At 41.7% G+C, this 14,378-nt stretch overlaps 1 long non-coding RNA gene and 1 pseudogene across 1 annotated transcript in view; both read right to left on the bottom strand.

Annotated features, from left to right (window-relative positions):
- Positions 1-14,378, bottom strand: part of LOC138249100 (uncharacterized) — a 133,078-nt gene that overhangs the window by 91,849 nt on the left and 26,851 nt on the right. The window lies entirely within an intron of this gene.
- Positions 4,582-14,378, bottom strand: part of LOC138248986 (elongin-B pseudogene) — a 28,206-nt pseudogene continuing 18,409 nt past the window's right edge.

Raw genomic sequence — 14,378 nt, 5'->3', positions numbered from 1 at the left:
GTTAGCAGTGGTAAAGTGCTCAGAGTCCTAAGGCCAACAAAAAGATAAACAGAAACAGGAGGTAAAAGGCAAAAAGTCTGAGGTAAGACCACCCTAATGACCAATAGGATATCTACCACATTTGTCATCAATTCTCTTGTCTGCCAAATTCTAAATAAGGCTCTATTATCTTTTTAGGACATTAAAAATGGGACTTGGGTGGTCATTACGACCCTGGCGGCCGGCGGTAAGGTGGCGGTAACACCGCCAACAGGCTGGCGGTGTTCCGCCAGCAATTATGACCGTGGCGGAATTGCCACGGCCATACCGCCGGCCCCTCCAATATCCTGCCAGGATTCCGCCTGGCGGTCATAATCTCCAGGGCAGCGGTGCAAGCACCGCTGCCCTGGGGATTATGAGTCCCCGACCGCCAGCCTGTCCATGGTGGTAAACACCGCCATTGAAAGGCTGGAGGTAAGGGGACTTGGGGTGCCCCTGGGGGCCCCTGCACTGCCCATGCACTTGGCATGGGCAGCGCAGGGGCCCCCAGGCATAGCCCCGTCGCGCATTTCACTGCCCGAATTTCGGGCAGTGAAATGCACGACGGGTGCTACTGCACCCGCTGCACATCAGCATTGCCGCCGGCTCTATTACGAGCCGGCAGCAATGTTGATGTGACATTTCCGCTGGGCCATAATCATAATGGGGAGCCAGGAATACCGCCGGCAATGGCGGTATTCTGTCTCCCGCGGCCTCGGCGGTCTTTTTGCAAGACCGCCGAGGTCGTAATGACCCCCTAGATGTCCTCTGCAGAACTGTAATCTATGTGAACAGGAGCAGTAAGAGAGGTATGCAGGTATGCTAATATTACGATTTTTTATGGAGCATAAATACTGCGCCATGCTAATGAGCAACCTATTTTTAATTGATTGCCCTGTAAAGAGGAATTCCTGTCTTTTTCAGTGACTGAAGTTCTAAACTAACATAAGTCATGAATGTCAAAGTGGTTCAGTAAGATTTACCTTTCTCATAGCTCATTACAATAATTTTTTGCATGGAACCTCTCGGATGTGCAGTAAAAGATTAACTCACTCTCATGAAACAATCATGTCCAGCAGTAAGTTTTGTGCAGCAAGTTTGCTTTTTACTTTTACTCTGTTGCAAAACTCCAACTTGAAACAAATGTAATTTGTTTAAGAGCAGGAATACAAAAACAAGTGCATTTGCCAAAATAGTTACAACAAAAGTATGCTTTGCGTATAAAACAAAACCTGGTGAAGCACACCATTCATAAATAAGAACTGTAAACACCAGCAGGGGTCGTGAGAAAGGCTGCACTCCTGTTACAAACTAATTACACCCATGGGAAATTCCTCCTGGCAGTGAACATGCTCCTTTATTTCAACCCTGCACACCAAGGTCATCTGGACAGCAACAGTGATACTAACAAAACCAACAAGCATTGGCAAAGCCAATAGGTCTCACCTTCCAACGCCCTTTAGTCATGTTGTATAGCAGCGTGGCTGCTGTTCAGAATGGCTAAAAGTTAATGGTGTGTTGCAGAGTACAGCGTCATAGGGGACAACATTACAGGGGAGAGTGGAGCAATGTGGCGTAGAGTGGAGTGGCGTAAAGTGGAATGGTAGAGTGGCATGGAGTGGCATAGATTAGCATAGAGTGGATTTGAGTGGTGTAAGATAGAGGGACATGGAGTAATGTGGAATGGCATAGAATGATGTACAGTAGAATGGGATACAACAGAGTGGCATAGAGTAGAGTGGCATAGAGTAGAATAGTGTTGAGTGACGTAGAGTAGAGTGGCATAGAGTAGAGCGGTGCAGAGTGCATAGAGTGATTTAGTTCAGAATAGAGTGGTGCCTCATTGCACCAGCAGTTCAGGAGAGAAGCCAAGAGCTGGTTGGTCAAATGAACAGATCATCTTACAGCAGCTAGCAACCCCAGCACCTTGAGACCTTCATGGGTGATTTGCTGCACTTTATAGGTGAATAAATAATTGATTGATTGGAGGAGAGTTGCATAGAAGATAGTGTTGTAGAGTAAAGTTGCATAGAATAGACTGGCATAGAATAGAGTGACACAGAGTGAGGTGAAGTGAAGTAGAGTGATGTAGAGAAGAGTGACGTGGGGTTGGGTAGAATAGAGTGGAGTGGGTAGAGAGGAGTGGTGTAGAGTAGCGTGGCATAGAATGCCATTGTGTGACTCTGAGTGGCGAACAGTAGGGTGGCATAGAGTACAGGGGCATGGAGTGGTGTAGAGTGGAGTGGCATAGAGTGATGTTAGCTTGTAATGTAATTAAACCATAAACACCGTTTTTAAGAGCAGAAACAAGCACATAGTCCATCATTACTTAAATATATGTTGTTGTACTGCACTCAGTACTGCCATGTGGAACACATTCTTCCATATGCAAATCAATGAGATCTTTGATAGATAACATCTGTTGTCCTGACTAATCAAACGAGTTTAACACTTTTCGGCAGACCTTTCATGACAATAGTGAGAAAGAAATAAAATAAGTAAGGTAACAATCAAATGCGAAACAGGAATTGAGTTGCTAATGCCTTTGGGCAGGTTCCATTTGTTTAGATGAAGCAAGTTGGTTATATCAGTTTTTGTTAGGGTTTGGCTTATTTTCTGCTTTTCTCCTGGTGCTGCCAGGCTTTATCCAGGAATTGGCATGTGTGAGGATTCACTTCCTCTCCCTGTCTTCCGGTCCAATATCTTACCACTATTTGTCTGACAGACGTCTGCCACAGATGTGGCCACTTTCACTTTTGAGCTCTGCAGGTGTACACTTCCTGGGTCCTACGGAGATGCCCCATCGTGTTTTACCCAGTCGGCCTGGGCGCCCTTCTTGGAGTAAAACCACCTGTGGAACCTCAGCTACATCAAGGAAGAAAAGGGCACCAGACAGCGGTGAATAATGATGATATTTGAATACTGAACCCTCTACCACCTATCCTTTGTAACCTTACTTTCTTGCTGCCTCCTGTCATTGCAGTGTCCTGGGGGTGGGAATGAGGTATGTGGTGATTATTCTTGTCAGTTGGTACACTGGGTCAGGCACTAGATTGCAGGTCTCATGCTTGAATTATGATGGCTATGTCTCTTTTAAAGGTTTCTTATTATGCATAGAACCCTTTTACAGATCAGCACCATTTTCATCTATCTTGAAGCACTGTGCAATAAACAATCAACAGCAAAAGACCGCAGGCCATCTTTTGTGGCACAGCAATGCCCCACATATACCACTCTTTTTGATGCACCTGAATGCAGTACAAAGTATATAGGCTCAAGTTGAGCAATTTCTGTACCACAAACATGCTGAAACATGGTATACAGCTAATCCTTGAATACTATGCTGGTAGTGTCTGATTTCTGAGCACAGTGCACAGCTGCAGGCAATGCACTATTTGTAGCGCACACATGTGATAAACACCGTAAACAGTGGAAGGCTTTAAGAGTGTTTGGTGTACATACAAAAGTGAAGCTCAGCGGGCCATTATTTGATGTTGCAGTTTGCAAAATACAACGTAAGACTGCAGTCAATCCCAACATAGTCAATGGTGGCAATACACAGAAAGCAGCAATTCTGCCTCCCTAAAAGTACTCCCGTGAACGGCTGCAGGTTTACTTCTTTTTGGAAGGAAATATTTCTAGAAGCACATCAATAATGTTGTGCCAGTTGCAGGTTTCCAGGTATATTACTTGGATTCTCAAGTGACATTTTCCCCAGGCTCCAGTTTCCTAAAGTTCAATTCTACATAGCATGCAATTATGCAAATGCACATATGTTTATGGCTCCTATATTTTTAGAAGTGTGCTTTCCGTCTGAATTTCAAACCTCAGAACTCAGTAGTTAGAGAAAGTATTCCTCCCGACAAGTTACTCAATGAATTGCGTTATTAAAGTGCTTTCAGGTTATATACTGAGAAATAGTGAAGTACTGAACATTGCACTTCAACATACTTCTATTGAAATAAATGTAAAAAATGCAGGAAAACAGTTTTCTCTAGAGTTCTACTGACTTGGTGGCACACATTGATGTGTCATTTATTTCCCTGCATTGCTAGTCACATCCATTTCTAATAAAAAATGAATGTAATTATTTACAACGTCAAGCAGCACCACCCAAGATTCATAGCAAGAAATTAACTGAAGAGCTTCTTGGATCAGGTTGAATTGAGGAACAAATAATACAAATTAATTGTCAGAAGCGTTACTCTTTTTTTAAGAAACAGGACAAACCATTGAGCAAAAAAGAGAAAAACTCCTTTCAAAAACAAAAAAAGAACCTTTGTCAAATAGTAGCTTTTTCTACAGAGACGCCGTCGCGGGTTTTGAGTCCTCAAACACATGACAAATAAACATGCATCTTTAATGGGCCTTTGTTTGCGCAATCCCATGCTCTTTATGCCACTTCATAGGGTGTAAGGTGATGGCTGGAGTCCACCTCAGCGCAATGGTGAGCAGATAACGTAAAGGGAAGAGGGTGATGGGGTATAAGAAAGAAGGGAACAGATGCAAGCGTGGGAGGAAGTGTATGGAGGACAGATCACTCTCCTCCTTTGGATACCACCCTCACTGCACCGCCTACTCATTGGCGCTGCTGCTGGAGTCCTGGGGCTTCATGACATTGGGCAGATCTGGCCTAGCAGCTTGAAGGAATCAACTGAGGCTCTGAAGGCCAGCCCAACCATAGCCGGAACCTGAGCAGCCTGGCTGGTGAAGCCACAGTCTCCCAGTGTATGGCTGTCATCCAGGAGCTGGTCATCCTTGTATAGTCGCTGGTCCCAGGGGGCCTCTTCAGGATACCCTCCACAATCCGCTTCAGATCATAAACCGTGGTGGATTCCTTGGCATCTCTGAAGATGGTCATCTTCTGATGGCGGATCATTAGAAAGACATCCTTGGCGGCAGCTACTGTGTCCCGCCCGGGCACTCAGAAGGCTTCTCACGCAGAGCCTAGAAGAAGCGTTACTCACACAGATATAGTCAAAGGTATTAAGACTGAAAGATACTAAACCTTTGACTATATATGAGTCAATCCAATAAAAAGATTAAAGAGATAGAAATGAAAGAAGCATCAGCTTTGCAAATGGTTCAACAGTCTATATAAAAGGGTACATTGTCTATTGAAAAACATGATAAATATTGAATTTCATATATAGAGTCATTAGTGATGACGTAAGGAAAATGCAACCTAGAGTCTTGTTGATACCAGGGAGTAAACATTTAGAAACTCATTTAGAAGACGGACGCAACATAGATATAGACAAAATACTACCGTCATGGACCTGTAAGCACAAAATTGTTTTGCAGACATTTGATGAGTTGCCCAATGGGTGTCACACTAGGCTTTGTTACATACATCCTTTCCAATGGCTAGGAAAGAATTCTGTGCATTCATTGGCGAGCTTCGTGATGCCCCTCTCACTCTGAATAGACTCTGGCTATGGATAAAAAAAAACTCAATAGATCTTGGGCAAATGTGTACTATCACTGGTTAGCATTAGATACATGCTGCTCTTAATTGGTAAAATGGGCATTGAAAAGTAGAATTAGGTACTGATAAATAAGAAAAGATTATATGAACCTAACTGATAGTATATATTATGGTTAGAGTGCCAAAACTGGTGAAATATGTTGTATAATAGATAAAGTAAGAGGGAATTATTGATCTACACATGGGGAACCAGAAAGGCAACAATTAGACAATTACCACTTTCTCAGTCTTTGGAGCCGTAGGAACTCATATTTCTAAATCAAAGGAGAGGCAATGATAGCAGAAGAACACATGAGAAATAGGAACGCATTGCAAAGACTGGAACGAAAAATGAGTTGAACGTGGAGACAATGGGGTCAATTCACAAAAGCATTATGAATATCGGAAATGGTGCGAAAGGAGTAGTCTTTTATGTAGCCTTAAATCCCTTCGGTAATCAGCCACGAAAAGTCCAACTCCCTTACTAAAAATGCAAACAGAGCACAGTCCTTTCTATTTGTACTCATTTGATATGAATATTCCCAGAAAAGTTCCGTACTTTACATACTATAAAATTCCTTTACGAAAGGGCCCAAGTGGCTACGAATTGAGACATGGCCATATGAAGAAGAAATGATCAAATCTCTATTTCCGAAAGACCTGATTATCTTACCACGGTTACAATGAGGTGGCCAATGGATGTAGCATAATAGTAAAACACCATCTGTAATGGTGATTAGCGTACATGGTAAGCTATGTGTATGTATATAACACACCAACGCCAAAAATTAGAGAAATAAGCCTTTACAACGATACATAAAGTAAGTGGCATTCAGTAGGTGTGGTAAAAACTAGATTGAAGGAACTTTACACAAACATATATTCACTGAGTAGGAACGTGCTCAACAGAAATTAATGGACAAAGAGAAGAATTGAAATAGATAATTTTGACAAACGTGTTTGGATACGTAGGTAAATGTCAACTTATGATGTTCAGGCTGAGGATGTTCTAGCTAAACCAAACCTGAATCATCCCCCCCCCCCCACCTTGTGTGTGATAGGCCGGCCTACCTCTACTAATATGTAATTAAATAGGGATTAGCAGGATGTTATGTATTTAAATATAGGCATTCCAGAGACACCAATATGAACTTGTTTTTATTTAATAAGAATGGATAATGAAAAAAGTAAATCCTAAAGTAGGCAAGGGAAAAAGTGGCCGAATTATGTGCTTTTTTATCGATGCATGTATTCAAGATAAAATTGCTTCCTGAAAGAAACTGTTTCCCAATCGTTTTCTGAAATCATCTCTGTTAATAGACCTCAATGTCCTAAACAATAAAAAATACTTGCATAGAGTCAAGGAAGGGAGCTGTTCCCGCACTCTGCAGGTTTGTGTCCGGGAGCTCACACAGACATGCTAATAAAAACTGTACAGTATTCGGGCCTCATAATGGCCAATAGGGCTGCGGTAGAGACAGCCAGATATCAATTACATGTGACTGGTTCTGTTGAGGCCCATTTTACCTTTCTGAAGCTCAGGACTGTCAATGAATTGTTCCTATTAAGAAACAAAAAAGAAAAAAGTTGAAATGCGCGCGCCCACTTAATTCACACACTCATGCTTATCCACCAGAAGAGAACTCCAGACTTCCTCCTGAAAACGAAGTCCTGAACAATGCATGTGAGGGATTTCTAGGAGTGCACTCGGGACTCTTTGTGAATCCTTTCTAATTCTAAAATGTACTCCAAACCCAGGCGTTTACCTACAGGCGTGCTGTTCAGCTCTTTTTTACGTGAGCGCTGTGAATCGGGCCAAAATGTTACACATTTTAATCGAGGTCAATATTCCACCTACAAACTTCTGTAAATTGAGTGTGGGCTTAGCCTGCAGAAACATTGGAAGAGTGTGTTTCCTTATGGATACCCAATTCCTCTGCATCTCTGTGAAAAATAGGACTGCTCCTTTTCCTTTTACAGTCTTGAAAGGCACCGACTTCTGTTTTTGACAGTCTGTCAAAGCATCAATTTTGTGTGCGTGTACATTCTGCAGGATTATGTGAATACCAAAAACGTATGTGCACCTGGTTCTTCTCTACCCCTAAAGCGTGCCCCCTAACCCCACTCATAAAAGGTCACATACATAGCTACCACGTTTCCCAGGTGCATGCGTGACCAGTGCTTAATTTGTAAATAAAGAGGTGCAGGTGCTCAAAGCCCTTCTCTTAAACACGAGACTGCTGTAATTAAATCTGCCAGCACTGAATACTGAGGCAGCGTAATCCTGAAGCCATCTCGGGCCTCTTCAATCCGTTTACGGCCACCCCTGCCCCTTCAGCTCCTCCTGCAACTTTCTACTTTCTCCCTTTTTATGACGCTTTTTAGTTTTTTCTTCTTCCGTCTTTCCCATATGTGTATTTTGTTCGCAGCAAATGACACTGTGCGTGACTAATTAGCCCATCCCTAGATTTTTTCTTAGAATTCCAACAGGGCCCGGCTGTTTTTTTCGTAGACTTCTTGGACTTGTAGTCTTGGTTTTATATTGGGTTAAATAAGACCACATGTCCCAGAATTCTAAGAAAAACTGGGAAACCTGGCAGTAATGCACATACATTCCCAGCCTTCCCTTCAATTTACAAATGTGGAAAGTACACAGTATGAAATTTTCTTTGTGTTTGAAAATGCACTTTTGTAGCTCAAATTCCTTTCATACTGGTTCTGTAATTCAGGATCTAAGATTTACTCCAGCAAATTGCTATTTTTGAGCAACTAATTGGGAATTAATTGTGTGAAAAATATGAACCAGTCCTCAAGTGAGGAATTCAACACTTTCTATCTCGCATTAATAGGACAACAGAAAATGCTAAATGCAGTTTGATTTGATTTATTAACGAATTATTGTAAATTAAGTCTTAAACTTTCCAAAAATTGAAGTTTCTAGAATTAGCTTTAAAAAGAGGCCCCCTCTCACAGATACCAGTTGCAGTGGATCATAAACAGGGCCCCTGCAACTATGCGGCAGGAGAGGGCCAAATTATGTGGCAGGGTTTAGTCAATTATACGTCAAGAAAAGGCAAATTATACAGCATAATGTGGCACATTTCCTAATAGTATTACTTCATTATTTCATCATTTTTAAACTAGATAACACTGTCTGGGAATGGGTTGCACCTCATTAGTACCACTGTAGTACCCAAATATAGCAATAAGGAACAAAAAATGACCACTGTAGCTTTGCAAAGGGCCTTTCACTGTGCAGCAAAAAAAGTTACTGCATGTTTGTAACTTTTGAACAGTTTAAGCTAGAAACAAACTTTTTTTGTTAAAATCTGCAGCTTGTGTGGGACATAATGGAATATGTGGAGGATGCGGCGAACATGTAGTTATGCAAAGATCGCTGCAACCACAAAATTACATAATTCCAGTGGCCCTGATTATAAACTGCCTCATCCCTTAGGACCAGTCTAGCGAAGTGGTAAACTTGCAACTATAGTGTTAATAACTAGCATTACCTGGTAATGTGTGCGAAATTCACATAATTTGCTGTTGCATAATTATGAGAAAATATGGCAAAGTTACGTGGTTACATGAAATGCAAATCTGTCATTGTGTGCTATATTTTACCTCATATTACATTGTCCTGTCAATTATTTTGCCGCCAGAGTGCATTTAAACAAACGTTCTGCAAAGAACAGCTTCCCCCGTATTGTGCAGTTCCTAGCATTCGCGGTAAATGTTTACAACAAACAACATGAATGGCGCAATTTGCTGTAAATTTATCCCACAAATATATATAGTTACATGATATTTTGCATAACAAGGATTCAAGAATTTCCCAAAATAATGTAAATTACATCAGCGTAATTTAATTTTTGCCCAAGCCTAAATTCTGAGTTAGTTTTATTGGAAGCTGCGTTTAAACCTAAGATGTTTGCTTTTGTGTGAGAAGGAGCGGGCTGTGTGCTTCACAACAGCTAGCAGTATACTGATTGTGTATGCGAGGAGATGCACGGGTCATGTAAATTCAGCTGTTGAATGAAGACTGGTTGGATTTTGGGTGAGAGAGAGACAGTTGAAAGAGGACGGTCGGGCTAAACAGCAGGTGGTAGACTTTCTGATCTGTTACACGAGATCTTCTGACATTAAAGATTCCTGTGTAAAGTTTATTTAAATTATTACCCGGGAACCTCCTTTGTATAAGGGGGCCTGACTACCATTGACATGGGTTAAGCTGGTGGAGCACATCTCAGTTTTCAGTACAATGTCTAGATGAGAGGAAAACTATGCAATAATGAGATTGTAGATGAATTGCCAGCATCCTTTTTCACTACAGTTAGACCATAGTATCTCGGTAATGGCAAAAGACTGCAGTACATCTGGACAGAGCAAACACATAGTGAATAAGGTGACTGAATGAGCTCAGAAGACTAAGTAATCCATCCCTTAAATAAGATCAAGTACAGACAAGCAACATTCTGGGTTATATATATATATTGCATTTAGGGATTACATTTTAGATAGTAGGGTTTTTCAGCATTTGTTTCCTTTGCGCAGACCGGGTTGGAATGCCCTGTCAGGATACATTCAACTAGCATGATAAAGTGAGGCCTTTACCATAAACCCCTTCATTTAGGGAACTCACATTCAAGAAAAATGTTTTGTAGAGTATTTAATGTTTTCCACACATAAAGGTTTGAAAAACGTTTAAGTCCTGATTATTAGGTCTTGCCTGCTAGACAGCACATGCACTGTCTGTTTTGAGACAATTATATGCTCATCAAGAATATATAGGGGGCTTGGAGACCACCCACGTGGAGGAGAGATTTGAAGACTACTGTAGTACATCTGTCATTTATTGGGCTTGTGGACTCTGCTTTTGTTGAGAGATGTATGTGTTTGTGTATATTGTCTTCCCTGTTAGTTAGTTCATTTTGGCTGCCGTGTTTGACACATATTAAATACCAGAGGATCCTCGACCTATGATTCATGGTATTAGCTGGTACGAGTTTCTTACCTACCTGCAGAGCTATTCTTACACCAGTTTAGACCTTGATTTTTGGGATTCTTTCTACACCTTATTGTGCCCTTGACATTTAATTGACTACTATTAGCCTTGAAAAAGTCACTCATTGTGACAAAACACGTCAGCTGTTGAATGAACTGCGGATTACTGGATTCTTCATGTTTCAATAAATCCATATACTGGAATTTCCTTTATGAACCTTACATAATGGACTTTAGATTTTGCAGACTTCTACTTTGGGTGCTGGGGAATCTTTCTTTGTGATGTTTTTGATCTATTGAGTAATGAAGAGATTGATGTACTATTTTTAACAGACATAGATGAATGAATGCTCTGCTCCTGCCCAAAGGTTACTCTTTGGCTCACTTGGACAGGGCAGTCAGTAGAGGTGGGGGCCTAGCTATTGTTTTTAAAGACTGCTTTAAATGCTCTACCTTAGCGCTGACCGGGGTCAAAAGAGCAGAGGCACTGGGCTATTGTATTTCGGCATTGGCATTAATTTCTTTGGCGGTGGCCTTGATTTATTGACCCCGTCGGATATGCAGGAGATTACCTCAATTCTTTAGATGATGGTATGGCTAGATATTTACTTCAAATCTCAAATTTTACGCTGATGGAAGACCTCAATATACATAGTGATAATGCTGCTGATGCCCAGGTTTTAACTCTCTTAGAGAAGGTGAACTCTTTAAATCTGAAGCAATATGTCAATTGCCCCACACATCAAGCCATATTTTAGACCCTATCTTCTCCAGCTGTAAAGTTGAGCAGAGGAAAGTCAAAAGCATTGCCTGGTTCTTTCAGTTTATTATGTACAGGAGCATCTTTTCCCAGGAGAGATTTAGTGAAACCTCACCCTTACCGGAGCTGGTCTAGAGTTAAGAGGTTGGATATTGAGGCCATCTTAGCAAGCTCCATCACACACACTAGATGAGATGTGGAGTCAGATGCCTCAGCAGTTAACTCCTGGCTACTGAACAAGGCCAACAAAACAGCCCTGGTGAAAAACAATAATTATTTAAACAATTCTAGGCAACTTGAGTCTGCTCCACGGTTTAACGCTGAGCTTGGAGATATGTGCAAATATTGTAAGAAAGGTGCTAGAGAAGGCATTACCTCCTAGAGGATAAAGAATCATCAAAACCAATAACAACTCTTGTAAAATCTTTAAGATAGCAAAGCATTTCCTTCATCCAGAAGCTCTTACGCATCTTTCAGCAGCATCTGCTGATTTATGCAAGGAGTTGTCCAGTTTCCTGTGGATAAGAGTATTAAAATTGTTGCCAGTATGAGGGCAAACCCTATTGTTTTAAATAAAGAGGAAATGCCAGTGAACATAGTCAGGCCCCTGCCAGACTATTTGTGTGAGTTTTCTAGAATATCACTGGAGGAATCTCAATAGACTATCCTCATCAGTAAATCTGGTTCACCTGATGATCCCTGTTCCCCGTGTATTTTGACCGTGATCTCAAAAGTGATAAACCTGATTTTTAATCAATTATTTAACAGTTCTGTTCAATCCGTCACTGCACTGTACCAGTTTTTTGGAAACAAGCCAGACTGATCTCATTATATAAAAAACATTCAGTTGATAGGTCTCAGCTGGCTACTTTCAAGCCGATTTCCTTACTACCAGCTGCGTCTAAGATGTTGGAGAAACTCTTAAAAGGGCAGCTATCCAAATACTTGGAGCAAGGTGAGCTATTGCACTATTCATAATCTGGGTTCAGACCACACCATAGTACTCAATCAGCGCTAGTGGGTGTGATAGATTCCACCAAGTTGGCACTTGATCAGGGGAAGCAGGCTACACTGATCTTACTTGATCTAACCACAGCCTTTGACACAGTGTCCCAAATCCTACTTATCTGTCCGCAGTCTTTGACAGTGTCCCATCCAGTTCTTCTCCAGCAACTGCAAGACATTGGAGTACACCGTATAATTAGTCTGCTGCAGCTTTGGGGCAGTTTTTTTGCAGTTTCCCAAGGCCAGGACACCTACGTAGGTAACAGTGTATTTCTCAAATTGATTAACATAACACATCTTGCAGTAAACTGAAAGATCCCCAGCTTTGGAAACATTTAGGTGTGAGAACTAACTAGTATATTTAATGAGTTCCCTGGAAGAGATGTCCTGGGTGCTTTGATATCAATGACCACAGAGAAGTGACATCGGTGAAATCATAAAAAATCAAAGTAAATATAAACTAATAGAATAACTCAAAAACCTTAATTAAGTACAGTCATGACTTTAGAAAGTAGTGGAGTAGTGTTCTGATGTGTCCATAACATCTCATGATGATGATGATGATGATGATCAGGCAACTGATTTGGGTGGGCTCTGCATCCTCAGTGGCAGTTGTACTAGCATAATCATGTCGCTGGAAACACCCAGGACCCGCAGTAGTGGTACTCACACCAGCAGTAGTCACACACGCTGTGGCACTAGTCATGCAGTCCTGGGTCAGCAGATGGTGTTCCACCGGACAGCCCTCGTTCTGGAAGTGGTGCATAACCAACCACACACTGCATCCCCAAACCAGCCATGGAGGATCCACACCTGAATCCCATGATCATTTGTCCTGCGCCACCTACAACACCTTGGTTCTGATGAGGCAGCTGGCTGGCATCACTTTGGTAAACACATGAAACACATTGCGGGATGACGTCCTGTGCTGTCATGTGCAACCTTAAAGTGTGCATTTTTCTAATTTGGCCTGCTCTTACTGGTTGAAACGCCAGCAATCATCACTTCTGACAGCCAGCGTGATGAGTTGTATTGTGGCTGCATTTCAAGTATTGTGTGAGAAACACCTTTCTTGTTGTGACAGCCAAGTCTTAAACCAACTTGTGTTATGCTTATGCAGGTAACGAGAGACTTGAGGTCTCTCTGAACTTTGTCCACAGCTGACAATTTCTGGCTGTATCTGGTGTATGTGAGAGGTGATCTTTTACATGCTATTTGTGAAGCTTGCATTCACCCGCTTGGACTCTTACGGCCAGATGTACAACCATTTGGTATTACAACTCACAATTTGTGAATTTTTGCAATTCGCAAATTGTGAGTCGCAATACCAAATGTACAACAGTGTCTTCAACACTGTTAGCGATTTGCGGTGGGTCGCAAAGGGGTCTGCCTCATCAATATTCATGAGGAAGGTCGCAAGATGAGACCCACTGTAAATAGCTACAATCACAGGGATGGTGGCCTGCTGGGGACAGCAGACCGCCATGACTGTGATTACCTTTTCAATAAAGCTGTTTTTTTCAATGCAGCCCATTTTCCTTAAAGGAAAACGGGCTACATTTCAAAAATGAAAATGAAAGGTGGGACCACTGCCTGCTCTGAAAAAACATTTTCGCTACCATTCACAAAGGAGAAGGGGTTCCATGGGGACCCAGTCCCGTATTTGAATGGGTTAACCCCATTTTGAAATTGGTGTTAACTGTGATTGTTTTGTGACTGCATTAGCAGTCACAAAACAATCATACATCCCCCTGCGAGTCGCAATTAGAAAGGGATGCCCTAAGGACACCCCTTAATAATTGTGAGTCCTACCCCAATTGTCGAAGTTGCAGAATGTAACCAATTTAGGGACTCTCTGCATTTAGGTTCCAAGACTGTAGTTTCTAGCGATATTCTCTGCTCAAATAGATTTCAACTCCTATCCACCTCTAGTGAGAGTCCAGGTTGCTCTCCGCCTTTAATTTCTGTGGAACCTAATACAGAGGAATTGGACTGGCAGACCCAACGCAAGATGTCACTTGAACTGGAAAATGTTTCCCAGAAGCTAGACAATTTAAAATACTTGGTAATAGTTATTTTGGGTAAAATTTCTGGACTATCTGAGACGAAGGTATTGTGTAATTG

This window comes from Pleurodeles waltl, chromosome 8, assembly GCF_031143425.1.
Source record: "Pleurodeles waltl isolate 20211129_DDA chromosome 8, aPleWal1.hap1.20221129, whole genome shotgun sequence".
NCBI lineage: Eukaryota > Metazoa > Chordata > Amphibia > Caudata > Salamandridae > Pleurodeles > Pleurodeles waltl.
This window is presented reverse-complemented; position numbering and strand designations above follow the sequence as displayed.